The 16,111-nt window shown below is 45.9% G+C and overlaps 1 protein-coding gene across 7 annotated transcripts in view; it reads right to left on the reverse strand.

Annotated features, from left to right (window-relative positions):
- Positions 1-16,111, reverse strand: part of PPP6R2 (protein phosphatase 6 regulatory subunit 2) — a 127,620-nt gene that overhangs the window by 71,752 nt on the left and 39,757 nt on the right. For 6 of the 7 annotated variants that reach the window (XM_036758848.1, XM_036758842.1, XM_036758845.1 and 3 more), the window contains one exon: positions 8,359-8,508. The exons of the other annotated variant lie outside the window; for it this stretch is intronic. The gene's annotated coding sequence lies outside the window, so the exon portion shown is untranslated. The remainder of the gene's footprint in view (positions 1-8,358; positions 8,509-16,111) is intronic. 7 annotated transcript variants of the gene reach the window in all.

Consider the following 16,111-nt stretch of genomic DNA (forward strand, 5'->3'; position numbering starts at 1 on the left):
TCTGTCAACTGACTACTGCTCCTAATAGGTCAATTAAACGCCCCCTGAACCGCCTGCTATGTGTGAGGCTGTCCTTTCGGCAGCTTTCCACATACAGACAAGTGGAAGAGGAAGACCTTATGGTTTGGGCTCTCCGGTAAAAAAGGCCCTCAAGGTCAGTGTTGAGAGCAGGTTAAAGGAAAATGGGAAGAGGAAAGAATAAGGGTATTAGAGCAATGGAGATCTCTGATGGTCACTCACTTCACATATGTTCAGCACTTTTGTCTTCATCAAAGTATTTTCATATACATAATCTCATTAGATCTGACCTTTAGAAACAACCTAATCGAATATCTCCATTTTCCAAAGCATAAAGAGGGGAGCTGACGTCCCCCAGACCAAACAGTCTCAGGACCAGAAGGCAAGTTTCCTCACTCCGAGCCCCCTGCCCTCTCCAGCTATCTCCGAGCTCCCTGCCCTTTCCAGGCCACCACAGTCTCTGTCGCCAAAGATGCCTCTGGGAGTCTAAGGAGCCAGAAGTTAACTGTAAAATGAAGGAAATAGGCCAGAGTCTCCAACTTGTGGAATGCAAAGGGAAAAGATCAGAAAGCAAAGGAATCAATTAGCCAGAGCCCACCTAAATTTCATTGTTACTCACAGAAAAGGCCGTTTAGGTTCTAAAGGTACCACTCAGGAAGCCTCATCAGAACAAAGTGTTCGTGTTCAGGAAAGGAAAGGAGATGAAAAATCAGAGAAGGAAAGAAAGCATACTTTAAGGAACCTGACTTCAGCAGGTTTAAGGAATTAATGCAACCTCCAAAATTTGACACTGTATTAAAGCTCCAACTTTGGGAGTCTTTTTCTGTAGAAGATACAAAGTTTGGACAAGACAACTATTTCCTAACTGAATGGGGAGACAAAGCCGAGACTTCCCCAGATAACTCTACTACATCACGCTACACAAGTAAATGTATTAGGGAGTCACAAACAAGGGTCATGTGGGGTTGGGGGCGGCAGGGAGGGGGGAGATTTTCATTGGGGAAGGAAGGTCTTGTGGGGAAAGAGGCACGTGAACAAAATACGATGGGCAGAGATTTAACAGAAGAAAAAGGAAAGAGAGGGAACTCCAGGCACATAAACGGTGTGGGCACAAGCAAAGAGGCGGCACATACAAGGCATGTTTCAGAGACATAATCCTCTAGTTTGGTGGGAGTGAAAAGTATAGTACAGAGATGAGATAAAGACCTAGAGCTGACCAGAAATATGGGGCCAGAAGAGATACAACCCGACCAATTTGGGGAAAAGGAAGACTCATCTGGCAGCAGTCCGAAGAAAGGACCGAAAGGGGGCTAGACCAGTTAGGAAGCTCCTGAAGGAGTCAAGTCAGGGGTAATGAGGCCTTGAAGTAGGAGGGGCCATATGCCTAGAAAAGAGCTTATGGATAGGAAAGGCAATGCTAAGGGCAATCTGGCTGCAAATTAGTGGTGATGGAAAGGAATCACAGAGAACCTCAAGGTTTCCAAACTGGAGAAAAGACCCAAGTTGGGATCATAGAAAGACTGGACTTACGAGGAGGAACAAGTCTTGCACAAACATAATGTGCTACCCTCCATTTTTGGACATACTGAATTTGAGATGCTGGTGAGATATCCAGGGAAGATATGAGTCTAGAATTCAGAACAGAGGTCAGGCTGAATAGGGAGATGGAAGAGTCTCCAGAATGCAAGGGATGGTTGAATCTTTAAGAGTGAATGAGACAAAACAATTTACTATACAGCAGCCCTTGTTAGGAGAGCAAAGAGCTGAACACAAAGGTGACACCCATTCACTGGGGAGTGGTCAAACAAATGGGGGCACACGAATGTCATGAAAGATTACAGCTCAAGACCCATCAGGACAACCATCAGTGAGGGGAGGAATCAGGCAGGACCTTGCCTTCCTCATCACCACACCACCAAATGCCACCCCCAGGCAAATGGGCACAGGAGCCCCCGGACCACCCGCCCTGCCCAGCCCTCATGGTTATCATCCAGGGAAGGATCTCCTGTAGAAGAAGGACAAGTCATCATCACCAACTGCCAACCAACTACCACACGAAGGGCCGGCAAGCCAGCCTAGCTAAAGCAGCAAGGCAACCTGGAGTAGAGGCAGGAAGTAGCAAGAATCAGGCAGGTAGAAAGACCCCCTCCATCAACCTGACCACCATCTATCACCCCTCAAACCCTGATGGAGACAGCTCAGGACCCAAAACCCAAGGGCCTTGGGAATGGCCATGCTACTTGCCCCATGCCTTCTGCCCTTATCCTGAGGAGATGCAGCCTGGGGCCTGATCCTTCAGGGGCTGCAGCCATAAGGAGGGAGGACCTGCTGCCACCAGGGTCCTTGGCCTCCTCTGGTGGTCCAGCATCAGAAGCAGATGGGATTCCATCACTGGAAATGGCAGGAAAGACAAGGCTAGAATGTTTGCTTTGCTGCTGCCCCCAAAGAACTGTAGCCTATTTCCATCTGACTTGTAGCTAACCCTTCCCTGGGTATCGTATCCCCATTAGAGCGGGAGCTCCTGGAGAGCAGGGACCATTTGACTTTTCTGCTGGTACACTCCAGCACTTGTCACAGGCTATCTTTTGCACATATGAAGTGCTTAATCAATGTTTTATTCATTCTTTCTTTCTTTCACTTACTCTCGCCAGGCAGTATGCTAAGTACTGAGGAGACAAACAAAGGGAAAAGCAGGGGATCTGGCTTCACTGTCCTCAGATTCTTAAGGGGAGAAAACATGCAAACAACTACATACATACACACACACACACACACATACACGCGTGCGCGCAAGCGCGCGCGCAACAACAGTGGGAGTTTGGGGGAAACTGGGAAAGGCCTCTTGAAGATGCCAGAGGAACAAGGATGTGAAAAGGTATGGGGCATTATGTAGGAGGAACAGCAGAGAGGCTGGTGTCACTGCATCTTCAGAGTTTGGGGGGTAAGGTGAAAGAGGACTGAAAACAGAGGAAAGTTGCAGGTGAGGATTGGCTTTGAATGTCAACCAAAGGATTTTTCTATTTGATCCTGGAGGGAATAGGGAGCCAGAGTTGAATGAATAGGGGGTTGACATAGTAAAACCATGCTTTAGGAAGATCCCTTGGACGCCTGGGCAAAAACTTGAGATAGGGAGGCCTGGTAGAAGGCCATGCAATAGTCCAGACGTGAGGACATGAGAGTCTGCACCAAGGCGGTAGCTATGTGAGTGGAGAGAAGGGAACTCTGGGACAAATGCTGTGAAGGCAGAAAAGGACACTGTACCTGAGGAGCAGGAGATGATTCTGCAGGTGTGAGCCTGGATGATGAGGAGAATGGTAGTACCCTCGACAGTAATATGCAAGTTAGAAAGGGGCTGGAGGTTGGGAGGAAAAGATAACGACTTCCGTTTTGGACTACTGAGTTTAAGATGATTATGGGACATCCAGTTCAAAATGTCCAAAAGGTGGTTGGTTGGGGATGAGAGGTTAGTATGCATGAGAGAAGCTAAAGCTGGATAAACAGATCTCAGAATCATCTGCAGAGAAATGATGATTGAACCCAGGGAAGTTGATGAGATCAGTCCAGAAGGAAAAGAGGAGGCCCAGGCCAAACCTATGGGCCTACACAGGAAGCCTCTACCTCATTAGGCAACTGATTCCTTATCAAACTTCATTCTCTCTCATCACTTTTTAACTCCCTCTGAGACACAAGCAAGTTCCATCTGTCTCCTGAGTCATGAAAGCCTGACCCCATGAAATTCCCCCAACCTACTCCTATAGGAACCCCTCCTTTCCCTACAGCCCACCAAACAACCCTGACTGCTGGGACCTCAGACATCTCCGGATTTTCTGAAATCACTGAAACATGACCTAATTGGGTCTTCCCAAGTACAAGGTGACCTGCCTTTTGCTCTTCCTGTCAAACAAACCTGCCTGCTTTCCCTCAAGCGAAAGGCCCCTCACTGCTGCTGGCCTCTGCTGTTTCTGCAGAGCTGGCCCAAGGATTCCAAAAAGCCCCAAATCTTCTTAACTTGAGAGAATTACTGAATCTAGTCTGTCCCTTTGACCCACGAAGACCAAAAGTTCAGTTTCATCTAGATCAACTGAGACTGAGCAACTCAACTCTTATGAGGCAAGGTCAGCTGTGGAATTCCTGACCCTGGGCCACCCTTCCCACAAGGGCTGTCTAAGCTTAGGAAAACATGTGCTCTATCTCTAGTCCAAAAGTTCAGCAGATGCCACAGCAAACCCAGGCCAAAGAAAGATAACTACGAAAAACTCCAGTGCTGCCCTCCATGCTAGTAATTATTATTTTAAAAAATACATTTTACTTAAAAACTTTGAAAATCCACTTTATTTCTCTTTTACATTTTTATCTTTACATCACAGTCATTTCAATATCCACCTAATGCTCCCTTGTGAGGAAACAGCCCAGTTCATCTGAAACAAGCTCACTCAGAGACAGAGCTGACGCTGGGCGACCTATCCTGTCCTGGCAGCACCCTCCCCTGCCCCCCTCTTCTCTCGGTGAGGAGGAACCTTGATTGGTTTTTCATCTCCTCAAAGAATGACTTCCTATTTAGTGACTGAAATGTACACTGCTCTCCTTATATACACTGACCTCTTGGTTCTGCTTACTTTGTTCAGAAACATCTACAAATCCTACCATGTTTTTTCAAATCTTCATACTTACCATTTCCTAACGCATAATATTCCATCCAATCATATATCGTAGTTGATTTTTCAGTCATTCCCCCAAATAACAGAGCCTGACTTTGTGTCTAGACAAAGCATGCCTCCCCAAAGACTTCAGCATGTTCCTTAGGACTATCCCCAATCACTGCACAGGCACTTTAGTCACTTTCCCTGCTTAATTCCAAATTAATCTCCAGAAAAGTTGTGCCCTTTCCCAGCTCTGTCAAGAGGGTTTAAGTGTGCCTGACTTCACCCCACCCTTAAAACAATAACTGTCCCAAACTTTGATCATTTTCCCCCAAATTTTCAGCAATAAAAATCAGAAAGATGAATTTAAGGATCACAAATGTATGGGGACAAAAATTCTCTTATAATCAAAAGCAGGTTGATGTTTGGGCGACTGACTTTCCTAAGCATGGCTTCTCTGACTCCAAGAAATGAAAATGAAACTAGTGGCACTGAGTCAGATATGAATGTAAAGGATCAAGCTCCAACTCCATACTCATTGGAGGATGGCATCTTAGTCCTTTTGTTCAACTTGGTTTAATTCCCCACCCATGCCCCTAATTCTCAGTAAATGACCATGCACCTACCTTCTGCTTCTTCATTCCGCTCTTCCCTACTTTAAAAGCTCTTGATGTCTTTACCTTCCTCCAGTCCCATCTAATACTAATCCCTTCTGCTCTTACATCCCATCCCCTCCTATCTCCTTCGAGAGCTTGATTACTGCAATGACAATTACCTTGTGCCACTACCCTCTCCTGGCCATCTTCACTCTCTTACTACCTACTGGGGCCTTTCCAATTTCTTACAAACATCCTCATGTTACCTGTCACCATGTTGGGTTCTGTTAACTATTAAAAGCCTTCCTTTAGGAAAAAAAAACTGGACTTATGCTCTTTCTGCCCAAAATTGTTCATACTGTTTGACCCAGAGATTTCATTATCGAGACTACTCCCCAAAGAATTTACTGACAGCAAGATAAGACCCCTTTGTACAAAACCGTTCACAGTAACACTGTGATGACAAAAACCATGTGCCCAACCCTGGGGAATGACTGAAGAAGTTATGGTCTCTAGAGATAAAGGAATATTATTGTATCATAAGAGACGACAACAAATAGAAAGCAATCAAAGCCACTTGGGAAGGGCGGAGTGAATGATATAATGGAAAGAGGTGGGGTAGCATTAGAAGAGCAAAGTTCAGACCAAGCTGGGCAGTGTGACCTCAGACAAGTTCCTTCACTTCTGGGACCAAGAGCTTTCGTCATCTATCCAATGAGACCTGAAGGATCGCCAAAGTTGCTTCCAGATCTAAACCAGCGATCCTTAGCAAGGTACAAGGAAGAAAGCAGTGCCAAAAGGAAAGCGCACACACCTACTAGAACAAGACAAAATCAGCACGGGGAGGTGAGCACACTGATCAAGCGCAGTGGCCAAGAGTGCCTCACAACTAGAGTTAAAGGACACAGCCCTCCTTTCTGTTAATGAAGCCACAAGGTAACTATTTTGGAGAGAAACAGAATTTCATTTTTTAAAATACATTTTATTTCATTAAACATTTCCCAATTACAAGAAATACAATTTCTAAAGAGATGTGTCTTCGGTGTGTGTTGGGAAGTATGGAGGGCAGCCAGATGGCTAAGGGAATAGAGTGCTGGGTCTAGAGTCAGGGAGACCTAAATTCAAATCTGGCCTCAGACACTTACTCTCTGTGTGACCCTGGGCAAGTCACTTCACCCTGTTTGCCTCAGTTTCCTCATCTGTAAAATGAGTGGGAGAAGGAAATGACAAAACACTCTAGGATCTTTGCTAAGAAAATCCCAAATAAGGTCATGAAGAATCAGACACGACTGAAGAACTACAAATACCTGTTTTGTCAAAATACAATGTGGAATAACAATTTTCTTTTTATGTGGGGGGGGGGGCAGGGGAAGGCAAGCGGGGTTAAGTGACTTGCCCAGGGTCACACAGCTAGTAAGTGTCAAATGTCTGAGGCCAGATTTGAACTCAGGTCCTCCTGACTCCAAGGCTGGTGCTCTATCCACTGTGCCACCTAGCAGTCCCTCACACTTTTCTTTTTAAAGTTCCCTTCTACCTACCACTTCATCAAGCCATTCTTAGAGCTCCACTCCCTTTTCACATCCAGCTCCACAGAAATCGCTGACTATACTTGCTTCCTCAGGCCCTTGCAATCTGGCTTCCGCCCCACCCCTCCACTGAAACTCTTCTGTTAAAGGTTAGCAATGATCTCGGCCGGCTCTTCCTCAGTCCCCCACCTCCTTGAGTTCTCTGCACCAGGTGATCCCTAGGCTTTAATTCGTGTCCTCTGATGAGGCTTCAGGTTCACGATTCTCTCCTGAGTCTCTTCTTAGCGGTCTGCCATCTAGCCCTCACTGTTCTTCACTGGCTCACTGTTCTTGAAGGCCCCATCTTTGGTCCTCTTCTCTCTGGGTAATCTCATCTAAGTTCAAAAATCAACTTTCAAATCGAGGTACCCAGTCCCAATCTCTCCCCAAACTCTGCCTACACACCTCCACCCATCTGCTAGACACACCTCCATCGAGATATCTACCAACACATCAAGCTCACCAAAGCTTGTGGGCACCATCTTTTCTCCAAACTGTGCCTCCTCCAGCTCCCCTACTGCAATGGATAACCCCACCATCTTTCCAGTTGCTAAGACTTGAAAACTAAGCAAAATCTTAGCTTTTCTTCACCTCCTATGTGCAGCTCTCCTTTATCTCTGACATGGCACAGATCCTTCCTCTCCATCACCAGCCCCAGATCAGGCCTTCATCGTTTGTTCCCTAGTCAGAGCTTCTTAAACTGTAGGTCAAGAGTAGAAACAGTTGAAGAAGCCCTGCCCCTAGATTACTGATCCAGCCTCCTACATGACTTCTCCACCCCTGGAATCTTCTCTTTCCAATCCATCCTTCACACGCCTGCCAAAATAATCTTCCCAACACACAGAACTGAATGTCACTTCTACTTCCTCCATGAACTCTCCCAAAGTTTGTGGTTCACACTAACTGTAATGACTGGGGTCCACCCCCAGGCCATGTTTTGGCCACCCTGCTGCTCTGGGATAAACTCACACAGCCTACTCCATCCGGCCATGTGCAGACAAATGGACCGAGCTTCACATCCCAGCAATCTCTCCACCTTGGACAGCTTGTCATCTACTCTGCTCAACTATGATGTCTCCACCTCCTCTACCAATGTTCCCTCTTATGCAGAGGGCTCTTATTTAGTTGGACTGTAGAGCTCAGGAAGAGGAGTAATATGTAAAAAGACTAGAAAGATAGGAAGGGGCCAGGTTGTACAGAACTTAACAGAAGAGTTTACAGAATTTACACAAGTACCAGAAGTGTTTATACTTGGTCCTAAAGAAAACAGGAAGCCAATGGAATTTAATCACACCAGTGTTACCACTGATTTTGAAAAGAACAGGTTAGGTGACTCACCATTGCTATGACTTCCCAAACCAAAACTCCCTCCCATGGCCACTATTCTCCCACATGTGGTCTTCCCATTAGAACATAAGTTCCTTGACAGCAGGGCTATCTTGCTTTTGATTTTGTGTCCTCAAAATTTAACACAGTGCTTGACAAACAGTAAGAGCTTAACCAATGTCATTCATGCATTCATTCATTCCCTTCTCTGACCTTTCATAGAATCCCAGAATGTGAAAGGCAGAAGAGTCTCTAGGCCAAGTCTATCTGAATCATGAATCCCAGCTTGGATATATCTCTAAGAGGTCATCCATTTCTCCAAACCCTTCGACACAGTGTCATGACCTTCGAACACAGGCATGCCTGAAAGATTAAGGAAAGCAGGTAATAATAACAACAGACATTTATATATCTCTTTAAGTTTGCAAGCAGTTGTATTTTCATTTTTGCATCTGAACTTCCCAAGAATCCTGGGAGGAAAAGCCTATGTCACTGTATTGTTGTCAATGTCATAACTATTGCCAACCTTGTGCCACAGAGTCATCACTGCCCAGACCTTTGGTGTATTCTGTGCCTAAGACCTTGTGCAGCTAACTGGCCAGTCCAATACTGCACACCTTCTCCAAGGACATGTGACATGGGGAACACAAACACACACACAGATGGACCACAAACCAGACAAATCAATTCAATTTAATTCAACCAACATTTATTTAGTTCAAGGCATTTTCCATGTGTTAGGTACACAAAGACAAAAACAAAGCTGTCCCTACTTCAAGGAGATTTCATTCTACTTGGGGGACACAACATGCATGCAAGAAAAAATACAAATCATACACTTTATAGACTGTTTGATATAATCAGGGTCTGATTCTAGCTTGATGTCATGCTATACGATAGAGTTCCAAAACGGAGTCCCTCAGGCAAGTGGTCCTAATGCCCACACAAACAGAGGCCCAGCAGCCAGCTTGGTATCAGGGGAGAAGGCTCGCAGCTTCTTGGCTGGTTGAGCTTCTCACCAGATGCACTACCCTTAGATACTCCCACCAGGCTGTGGGCCTGATCAAAAAACTCCCCCACCTGAGCATCACCTATGTCTGCTTCCAATAAAGGACCCCAGAACTCTTCCATCACATCTAGATCTCATTAGGAATGCCCCCTCCTGTATCTGTCACCAATTACCCATTTTCAACCAAGCTCATTCTTAGGGTATAGGATCTTGCCACCTGAACAACGTGTTCCCTCCCTTGCTCTCCCCTGGTGAGGTGAGTTTCTTACATGTGGGGACAAACCTCTGTCTGCTTATGTGGCCACTGTGTGTGTGTGTGTGTGTGTGTGTGTTTTGAGGGGGGTACACACGAGCACTAAACATCTGCTTGTTGTGTCACCTAAAAATAAAGCTCATGATTGTATCATTATCCCAAGTACCAATTTTTTTGTTTTGTTTGGTTTTTTGGCAGGGCAACTGGGGTTAAGTGACCTGTCCAAGGTCACAGAGCTAGTACATGTGTCGAATATCTGAGGCCATATTGAACTCAGGTTCTCCTGACTCCAGGGCCAGTGCTCTACTCACTGCGCCACCTAGCTGCCCCCCAAATACCAGTTTTTTGAAAATCCTGAAGCCAGATATTTGCTTTAACCCAAGAGAGGTCATATAAAGCACATATACAAAGTCATTTCAAGAAGGAGACAGTGCCAGTAACTAGGGGAATTAGATCATCTTGGCCAGCCCCTGAGCTGTGTTTGAACTTAGCGATCATACAAGGTAAAGGTCAGATGGGAAAGCATTCCAGACATAAGGGACCACTTCTGTGGATGGAATTGCATGTATAGGCAACAGTAAGATGGTCAATTTTCAACCAAAGAGGATTTATAAATGACCAGGCATTATATTTATTACTGGGAATACAAAGAAATAGGAAAAAAACAAACAAACAAAAGAACAACCCTGCCCTCCAGGAGCTTACAGTCTAATCAAGGAGAGAATATGTACAGATGTAGGTCCACAGATGCTATGTACAGAATAGGTGGAAGGTGACCTTCGAGAGGAAGGCCCTTGCAGTGGGAGGGGGGGGGGCGGGCGGGCGTGGGGGGAGATGGGATCAGGAAAGGTCTTCTGCAGGAAGTGAGATATAAGCCAAGTCCTGAAAGAAGCCAAGTCACTTTCTAATGTGAGTTTCATAAAATAGCTATCTCTGCGTTCCTTCTACTAACCCTAAATGTGTTAACTGTGAGAATCTCTTTCTGTTGTGTTCAACGTCCACAGATTCCTTGGTATATGTCAATGGACCCAGGGAAAGATGTAGAGGGGTGGGGGAAAGGCCCTCTCAGGCTTTGCCCAGTTCATGGGCTTTCAGGGGCAGCATTTCGATGTGAAAAGGCCAGGGATTTGCTTAGCAGTGAGCAGAAACAATGATTTTCTTCCTATGTACAGACGGTCTCTGTACATTTTCCCAGCCCACTCATTTACACGGGTAAGTTCTCCAAACTTAGAAGTAAAAACTAGAGGAACCCTGAACATCAAAACTCAATTGTGGCCTCAGTCAGGGGTGAGGCACTTGTGGCCTTCTAGGTCCTTGTGTGAGGTCTTTTGACTGAGTCCAAGTTTTACAGAACAAATCCTTTTACTAGGGGGATTTTTTCTGTGAAGTTTGGATTCAGTCAAAGGGCCCCAGCTGAGGACCTAGAAGGCCACATGTAGCCTCCAGGCAGCAGGTTCCCCTGGCCTTCATTATGGCATGAGCTATAGAGATGCAAATTTAGAAAGTAGATTGGATAGTCCTCACAAGGTAGATGGCGCCTAAGAGTGATCATTTGTTGGGATGACCCTCATTTAAATCCTAAAGACCTTGACAGCCATGAACTGAGAATTTCTTGCTCAACATATAGGAAACCTCTCAGAGTGGAAACTTTGAGGGAACAAAATAGGGGAGGCTGCTGCTAGTTCTAGAGCAAGGGAGAAAGAAGGGGGGAAAGAACAGAAAGGGGAAGGGAACGAAGCTAGAAGCAGCTAGTTAAAAAAGCATGGCAGCACTCAGACCTAGGATTCAGAGTGGCAGTGTCGGCAGTACAATGCTTTATACACATGATTTACAATTTCCTGGGGATTCACAGTGCTTCTCTATGTGGAAATCCCCATCATGGTGATTTTGCTATAAAGTTAAGGCTTGTATTGGACAAGGAAGTATGATAAGAGTTAGTAGGAACCTCAACTAGCTGAGCACAGGAGTATCTACAGTGTGCAAGGCCCTATCCAAAGCCCTAGGCATTAATTCTAAGACAACAATGAAGCCACTTCTGTGCTCAAGCTTCAGGTCTGCTAGACTGTATAAAGAGAAGACTGTTACCAAGGGGATTTCCAGAATCACAGAAATCCTACCATTTCAGGTGCTCAGGAAATAGCCTCATTCCTAGTCCCACCCTGATAAAAAACAGAACAAGATATTGTGGTCTGTCCAACATCTCAGCAAACCCCAAGAAAACAGAGGCCAGTCTCACCAAGCCTCCAAAGGAGCCACTGGACTGTCCACCAATAATAGGTGTAAAAATCTGAAAGTGGAACGGGAGGTCGTGCTGTTCTCATTATCATTGTTATCATGCAGAACAAAAATCCCCGACAAACTCACTTGGTAGAAAGAATCTGCATCATCCTGGAGTCTCACTACCCAAAGCTGGAAACAGGGCTTGGAAGAGGAAGAGAAGGAATGGGCGGTGGCCCTTCTAGGCTGGGTATTCTTTTCTATAGTGAAAGGATATATATGTATATATACATCTATATATCTATAGATATTTTAGGTAATATATTATATTCCAATAGGTTTATTTTATAGCCTTTATAGAAATATAAATATATGCAAATTGATATATAATATATAATTTTATTATGTGTAATCTGTTATAGATTCTAAATAATAATATGAATATTATATATGAATATACTTATACTTTATATAAATGTTATTTCTATGATCTACAATAACATATAATTTATTCTATTATGTAAAACGTATACTTCATACTTTATATATTTATATAAAACGTAATACAGAGTGTATATTTCCAGAGTTGGCTCTAGATTTGCAAGGCCCTTTCCTGCCACCTCCTTCTCCCTTGAAGGACTTTGCGGCCTCCTGCTGGGACTCCTTTCCAGCTAGTCACTGTCCTTCCCTATCTATTATCAACCAACTTCAAAGTTCCAGTCTCTGGGAAATTAAATGCTCCATAAATTGAACAAAGTACAGGTGCTGCCCAGAGTGTCTCGCTCCTTCACACCCAGCCTTCAGGAAGCGGAAGGCTAGGATTTACTTCGTCATGTTTGCTGAGCATGAAGGTCTCTATGGTCACCTGCCCTACCTCTCTAAGATAAAGCAGAAATTCTTCATTGCGGCATCCAAGGCCATCCACACTCTGACTTCCGCCCACCTTCCTTACTCCGGCTCTTCATGAATGCTGTTCTTAACACCGAATAGCCCATCTCCTCCTTCCATTCGTTCCGTAAAGAGTAAACACTTTCACAGACTTTCAGCATTTCCCAAAGAGGTTTAACCAATGAAAATCCATCACCATAACAAGGAGACCAAAAGAACCTAGAAGCCAGCAAACGGATTTAGTGGAGGTCACTTTGCTCAAGGACCCTGCTACTATCAAGCAACACATAAAAAAGAGAGAATATTTGGCCAAAGATGTGTGTCACTTCATGGATGACATCTAACACTGAGTTCAAACGGGTGACAGAGTCCCTAGACTCACCTATCTGTGAGTGAGCTTCAGCTGAGGCCAATTTTGAACTCAAATTAGTTTTACTCCAACTGCAGGGCTCTATGCACTGTGGCGCCACCTAGTGGCCTAACATAGGACAGCCCACACATCGGGTCCTACAATAGAGAACAGAGGGAAGACAGTGAGCTCAAGCGCTGTTGGGAAACTGCATGGTGGTGCTCTAGGGACATCAAGCTTCTCCTTAAAGTGAACCTCTTTTTAAATAAGTTTTCTCGGTGCTTTTTTTTTTGACCCAACCATCATTTCCCAATATTGCTCCTCTTACACACACACACACACACACACAATCATCCCTTATAACAAAGAAAAGCAGTTAGACAAAGACAACCACTAGATCAACTGGCTCTTAAAAAGTGCAGCTGGGCATGGAGGCCTATGCCTCTGATCCAACTCTGGCCGGTAGATCTCTGGAGCTCCAGAGCTCCAGCCTGCAGTGGATATCCACACTCACCCGGCATCACAACGGCCAACCCCCGGAGCAGGGAGGGCAGAGCCAGGTTATCTAAGGGGCAGAAATGGGGAGGGCAGTGCTCGTCTGCTGATCATCGGTGGGACTGGCCCAGCCTGAGTGAGGGGGGTGACCCAAAAGCATTGTGTGGTATCCCGTATCCATAGTCCCCAACCTTCCTACCAAGAGAAGAAAAATGTGTTTTGTCATCTGTTCAAAGGCCCAAGCTGCTTGGACTATTATAGTCACTATAAATATTCTTGCAGTTCAGCTTTTATTTGCTCTACATTTCTTCCTAAGTTTTCTCATGTTTTCCCTAACTCTTTAAATTTACCATTTTTACAGCACAATAGTTGAGGCAGCTAGGTGGTACTGTGAATAGAACAGTGGGCCCAGAGTAAGGGAGACCTGAACACAAATCTTGCCTCAGCCACTTCCTAGCTGTGTGACCCTAGCCCAGTCACTTCACCCTGTTTGCCTCAGTTTCCTCATCTGTAAAACAAGCTGGAGAAGGAAATGGCAAACCACTCCAGTATCTCGGCCAAGAAAACCCCAAATGGGATCATGGAATCAGATGTGATTGAAATGACCGAACAACAACAACAGCACACAGCATGATAACATTCCATTGCATTCATATTACCAATTTCCCAAGTCTAGGACACCCCCTACACTGTGAGGCAGCCAGGCGGTCTGGTGGGTAGGGTCCTGGGCCTCAGACATTGCCGAGCGGTGTGACCTTGGGCTAGACACGTAACCTCAGTTTGGCTTCGTTTCCTCAACTGTAAAATAGGGATAATAATAGTACCTGCTTAGCACATCACCTGGCACATAGTAGGTGCTCTATAAATGCTACCATAATTATTACCCCCTGCACCACCCAGCTCCTCAAAGTGGAGGAGGGTGCTAGTGTGGGAAAAGCTTCCTGTTTGATCCTGGAGGCAGCAGGGAGCCACAGGAGTCCACAGGGTCAGACTAGCATTTTAGAAAAATCGCCTTGGCAACTGAAGGGAAGACACACTGGAGCAAGCCGACCCACCCACCCAGGCAGGAGGTGATTGGTGTCTCTGGGTGTGGGGGTAAGGGAGACATAGACAAGAGACATTATGTTTTCAGGCACTGGGCTAAGAGGACTTGGATGATCCCCTGGAGTCAGAATCCTCCCTGCTCCCTCCCCTCGGCCATGTCCAGACTCTCCCTGTACCACCACTGCTCAGGAACTTCTCCTTTGAGGTTCTTCATTCAGTCCATATTTTCTGCCCAAACGAGACTGGGGGCTGCTGTCTGCTGACCTCCAGGGCACCCCCTCCAGCCTCACTGTCTTTCTCTCCACCCCAACTCCTGCCCTCATCTGAGGAGCCTTTACCATTCAGGATGATGCTCTCTGGAATAGCCTAAGGTCCCATCCGGTCCTCCTCCCCCACCCAGAGGTACATAGTGACAGCCACACCCTCCATCTGGCCACCATCCACCAGCCTTCTCAGTCTCTTTATCAGATCCATCCATCACACTCTGTAGGCATTCCATCTTTCCCTCTGCTTACAATCCCCAACTCTGTTGTCCTTCCTGGCTGTCACCACCAAACCTTCCTTCAATTTTTTCCCAAGCCAACAGCCCTCCACCGGCTCTATTCCCTTCCTTTCCCCATCCTGAACCTCCAGTGAACCCATTCAACTCTCCACCACCCTCCTCACTCACCTTATCCCCTCACCCTTCATGCTGATCTTGCCCCACCAAACCCCAGCCTCGGACTACTACCTCCACCCCAATTTTACACCTATTCTTAACATACAGTTGAACAAAACTGAAGATCACCAAACTGTGCCCAGCTGGGTCCACTATAACCATATGCTACATAATCTCAACAGGGTCTTCTTCACTGTGCCAATGTGATCCCTGGACACCTCGCTAATCAATTCACTCTACCATCCCACTCACCCCCAATGCCACTGCCAAAGGCCTTTATCCCCAAAACCTCCCTGGGCTCCCCTCCCTCCCTGCCTCATAGTTTACTGAAAAAGTTGAGGCCATTTGCCAAGAGCTCCTCATCTCATACCACCCAGATACTTTTCCCTGCTCCCTCCTCCTTCTCCTGTCTCATATGAAGAGGTGGCCCTTCTTCCCCCTCTCTCACTTATCTCCCTGTCTACTGGAGGCTTCTCTACTGCCTACAAACACACCCATGTCTCCCCCATCCTCACAATCCCATCCAATCACTGCCCCATCTCTCCTCCTTCTTGTGTCTACTCGCCTTGAGGAACTCCGTCTAACCCTGCTTCCTTTTCTTTCACTCTCTACTCAACTTTCTGCAGTCTGGCTTCCAACCTCAGCATTCAACCCAAACTGCCTTCTCTGAAGTCACCAATGAGCTCTTAATCCACATATCCAAGGACTGGTTTTCAGTCCTCTGTCTTGACCTCTCCGCAGATCACTCTATGATTCTGTCTCCTTTATGGGTCTTCATCTAGATCCTGCCCCTGATATCCCCCAGGATTCTCTTCCCTTCTCCCCGTGCTCTATTTCCCTGGGTGGTCTCACTACCAGCCCTATGCAGATGCTTCTCCCATCACTATATACAGCCCAAGCTTCTCTCCTGACTTCCAAGTCTCATACAGCCAACTGCCTACGGGATGTCCGGTAGATACCATCAATTGAACGTGTCCAAAATGAAATTCATTCTTTTTCTTCCAAACTCTTTCCTCTTCCTAGCTTCTCTCCTTCTGCTGAGTATACCAACAT

Source organism: Trichosurus vulpecula, chromosome 5, assembly GCF_011100635.1.
Source record: "Trichosurus vulpecula isolate mTriVul1 chromosome 5, mTriVul1.pri, whole genome shotgun sequence".
In the NCBI taxonomy this organism is placed as follows: Eukaryota; Metazoa; Chordata; class Mammalia; order Diprotodontia; family Phalangeridae; genus Trichosurus; species Trichosurus vulpecula.